This window comes from Rhynchophorus ferrugineus, unplaced genomic scaffold (genome assembly GCF_030347505.1).
Source record: "Rhynchophorus ferrugineus isolate W39M unplaced genomic scaffold, kcgeb_rfMv2 rfM2, whole genome shotgun sequence".
NCBI classification, from domain to species: domain Eukaryota; kingdom Metazoa; phylum Arthropoda; class Insecta; order Coleoptera; family Curculionidae; genus Rhynchophorus; species Rhynchophorus ferrugineus.
Window position 1 is genome coordinate 23,617,995 of NW_027472581.1, and position 5,243 is coordinate 23,623,237.

Genomic DNA, 5,243 nt, shown 5'->3' on the forward strand with positions numbered 1-5,243 from the left:
GAACTAGAATACAATATACAGAATTGAATGTGCGGATTAGCGCCAAATCTGGAGAATACGGTGGATGAGGAAGCGATTTAAAGCCCAATTCATGGATTTTTGCCATCGTTTTCACTGACTTGTGACACGGTGCATTGTGTTGGTGAAGTAGCACTTTCTTTTTATTCAACTGCGGCCACTTTCCGGCGATTTCGTCTTTTAGACGGTCCAATAACGCTATGTAATAGTGGCTGTTGATGGTCCTTCCTTTTTCAAGGTAGTCAATTCAAAATACAGACGCCATAACCTTGCCAGCCGACTGTGGCGTTTTCCCACGCTTTGAAGCGGGTTTATCGTGTGCAGTCCACTTGGATGACTATCGACTAGACTTCGGAGTGAAATGATGGAGCTATGTTTCATCCATTGCTAAATATCGACGCAAAAACTCGGGTTTATCATGCTTAATCATCTTCAAACGCTGCTCTGAATCATCAACTCGTCGTTGTTTTTGGTCAAAAGTGAGCTCGCGCGGCACCCACGTTCCACAGAGCTTTCTCATACCCAAATATTCATGAATGATATAATGTACACGTTCAGTTGATATCCTTAGAGTGTCTGCTATTTCATTAAGTTTCAATTTACGATTATTGAAAATCATTTTGTGGATTTTTTTAATGTTTTTCTTCGGTAACAACCTCTTTTGGGCGTCCACTGCTTTCACCGTCTTCGGTGCTGATTTCACGACGTCTAAACTTAGCATACTAATCATTGATGGTTGATTTTCCTGGGGCAGTGGCCGGAAATTCGACATCAAGCCAAGTTTTGGCTTCAACTGTTTTTTTCCCTTCAAAAATCAATATTTAGTCAAGACGCGAAATTCCTTTTTATCCATTTTTTTTCACAATAACAAAAGTTGCTTCACTCAAAATACTATAATTCACAAACTAATTATCCGACAGCTGTCAAATTTATACACGCATCTTTTGGGGTTGGGACTAACTAAAAAACATATGGATTGTATATTCTAGTAGCGCCACGTATGTATCAGGCCGGGGAGTTTTCAATGGATATGTTATGAAAGAATAAGGTATGTACTGAATGTAAGATTCAATTTTTAAAAGTTAATGAATCCAAATAGCATGAGTTTTATTTATAGAGAGAATATTAACCGCCAAATTTGCAACAAAACATTTTCAAGAACATGAAGTAGAAAACAGCATATGCCAAATTTTCAAATAGCTACAGATTGAAATGATAACAAGAAACAGACATGAAAATTATTCTTGTTGTTCAAATAAAAACATTGCAAAAGGTATGATAGAAATAATATTCAATTCTACTAGAAGTAATACTAAAGTAAATATAAATTTTATACACATTTTGTTGCAGTTAACTATCCATTCGTTTTAGGCTAATAAATGAAAAAACCGTAAAAGACGTCAACCAAAAGTCAATTCAGTAGTTAATTCATTAATGGAGTTTGTTTGTCAATAATAGTATCAAAAATTGCAGTAGCTGGTAAAAGATGCAAGAATAGTAAGGGACGATACTTTGGAAAGATCAAATTTACTAAAATAGATTGACCTAAATCGAATAAACAAAACCTAACATGAACTATAAAGGACACTGATATAATGATCTAATGACTACTACTCTGAACATAGAAGAGTATTAATATATTTTTATACAAGGCCATAGATACGACGCATAAGACCAGTTGATAATTTATTGTTTTGTAAAAATAATTATTTATTGGCTGCAAACCCTCAGGGTGATGAAGTTGAGAAGGGAAATGTGATATGTTAAAATGACTTTTAATACTATATATTAAAGGGGCTAGCAAAAATGAGTTTAAATATATAATAAGGAATTTATAAAAAATATATAAAGACAATAAAAGCTCTATGGCATCAGTCTCGATATTTTGCAATTATATACAATATATCATTAAAAAATAAGAATTAAATGATTACGCAACTACGTCTTTCCACAAGATACAGAGAAACTTCTGGACGAAAATTGTTGTTAAGCTTAGCAAGAACTTTGCCACTCATGAGGAGTTACTCAAAAAGCCATTTCTCGAGGATTAAAAGCTTGGGGAAAAAAAGGACACTGACTGCCATATTATTTCAAATTTAGAAATGTAGATAAACGGCGACAGAAAATAAAGGCGTTTTTGCATCGCACAGTTATTGAAGACGAAAAGTGGATTCACTGTAACTATTCTAAGAAGAAAATTCGCGGGAATCGGCTACATTTCCACGACGTAGCCAAATATTCATGGCGCAAAGATCTTGTTTATAATGTACTAGCCTCTTGGCGTGGTGTACCTCGGGATCATAAATCTATACAAAACGAGTATAGCAGCAACCAATCAAACTTAATTTATGATTTTTAGCAGAACATTAAATGAAAAACGGCCATTATGCAAAAAATACATATCAAACGTTTCTTGTACGCTGCGGCTAAAACTTATATCGAAAAGCTAAAGTGAAATATCATACTCTACCCGCGCAATTCTTCAGGTATTGCTCCTTCGGATTATCATATATTCCGGTCAAAGGCTCACAGCCCGGATAAAGACTACTTTATCAACGCGAAATCGGCATATTACTCGATAAATGGGCCACCAAGGTTATGAAGAGTGATGAACAGTATTTCACTGTAACTTTTTTTTCAGGATAACTTCAGAAATAATAACTAGAATATATGTAATATACACTTGATAAAACTTAGTTAAGAAATCTGCTGTTGTAGTTTATAGCAATGAAACACAAAACTTACCTAGCCCTACGGCTATCAATATTAATTTTAAACATAAACATGATGACCTCTACCTTTATTTTTTATTATTTGTATTACGAATTCGATTATATGAATCATCAAGAAAATGTAGTTTATGTGAAAGATAACAAATTTTGTTTTCGCTATATTAGTCGAACATATTACATAATCATATATTGATACTTAAAATGTGTACCTGACTTCTTCTTAACTTTGATAACCTTACATAAAGATTCACAGATTATTTCTGTTGTTAATTTATTAGTTGTTAATTTGTTTATTATTTTTTACATATGCTTCAGTTAAACAGTAAAATATATAAAAGCAATAGAGTGACAAAACAGCATAATAAAGCATCAGGCTTCGCCGACAACTGGATCAATTCCTTATCCTTTTTACCGTCACCTTGTTACAACTACACCTAACCTTTCTAGGAATGTCTTTATTGTTCTTGTCAAGTAAATAAAGAAGAACAGCGCGTAGTGCAGACAGCTTAAGCTGTCAAGTCGTACAAATCGCATGGAGAAATAAGTACTACATTTGATTTTTATTTCTTCTCTATTTTCTTTCACAACACTTGACGGCCTTTTATATATAGGGCTTTTATATATAGAAACAGTAGCTTTATTGAGAAAAAATCATCATCCTTGTCATCTTTCTGGTTCCTTTGTCATCATAATTCAAATGCTGAATTATATGTTAATCATCATTATTTCTATAATATCTATTCAAGAGAAAATTTTATGGTATTTCGAAAAATTCGAATTTGGAAAAAATACTGCTGCTTTCCATGCTGGATTGAGCAAGGTTGAAAAATCCGATGAGTGTTTTTCCAAATTTAATATTTAATATTTAAAAAACTGAAGCCCCAGATAACAATAGAGGACTAATAGAGAATTACAACTTATCCTTTAAAAACTAAGATAAAAGATCATATGAAGAAAAAAGAGTTTGTACTGCTTATTTTCTTGTTGTGCCGCAAGCTTTCGATAAGGTCTAGCATGAAAGACTTAATTTCAATTAACCAAGATGTTATCCGGACAGAATTTGCAGAATTGTTAAAATCTTATATTTTGGTTACAATTGGAATTGAATTGACGAATCATTTTACACTCGCACGGAGCTAATGGAACTCTCGTAAGATGCCAGATAAAGGCTACAATAGTACCCCTCTCCCCTTCCATGGTTAAAAAAAATCATGCAGCTGTCTTTAGGAATAATATTAAAATCTATATTTAAGCCTTAACAATGATATTAATTTCGTGGGAGAAAAGTCTCTTTTATCTAGCTATTGGAAATGTTTTCTTTGAACCGTAAAAGCAGCTAGAAATTATATATCACAGAGTTAAAACGTTTAAAAATAACTGAGAATTTGTCTTTAGTTTTAAATAAAACGGTAATTCTCAGTAAATATTCTGACTGTAACTGATGTTTCATAAAATTCTGTTTCTTCTCAGTCTCCTAGTTTTTTTATGTTCATGTATCTATATTCGTTTTCCTTAGCAATTAGGAACATATAATTTTATTTGTTATTTCATGTATTTTATAAATAATATGAAATTTTTATAGCGTGTAGTATTGATCTTATCTACGAGGATCCAATATATAATCTTAATTGTAACAATATTTTTAGCATAAACAATAGTTAAAGAAGGACAAGATTTTTTCTATGGCAACCCAATTTGAAGCCCATCAAAAAATACTACCTGCGAACTAAACTTATTTCTAATATTAATCATTTATGGCACTTTTTAACATTGGAGTAAATTATTTCTGACCTGAAGTTTCTATTTACTAAATAATAGAATGAAACATTTAAAGTACACATTAAATAAAATAACTTTTGTTTAGTATACAATACCAAATTTTGCTGCTATAGGTCTGGTAGGGTTGCTTCTCTTATAAAAAAAAAACAGAAAACGTGAATGTGTTTACATACTATACTTAAAATGCGTTAAAATAGACTATACATTAAAAAAATTGTTAAATTCATGGTTCACTTCGTCAAAATAAATATTTATATTGACACTTGATTTTCCTTCACAATTTTCGTGGGCGTTGTATGGATATAACTTCACGTATTAACATTTTATAGCCTCGCTATTGTTAACGCTAAGAAAAAAGACCTTATAAGTACTCGCCATATGCACGAGTCTTATTTGTTTTATTTATTCGACACGATATATAATGTATAATAATGAGCGTATTATCGCAATATCGGATTTTTATCTGAATCGGAAATGCGACGGCAGGTCCTCCACGTCCTTTTCGCCCCCCTAAACCCGCACAAATAACGAATTCGTTAAACGATCCTTGGAACAGCACACCAGCCGTATGCAAATTCGCCACTAGAATGAAGGTCTATGACATTTCTGGGTAGCGTTGACGTTCTGCATCTCTCTCGGCTCGGGCTACCACCAGAAAGATCTTCGAGCCGTGTCCTTGACAATCAAGTTCGGTAAATCGCCGGGATATATAAT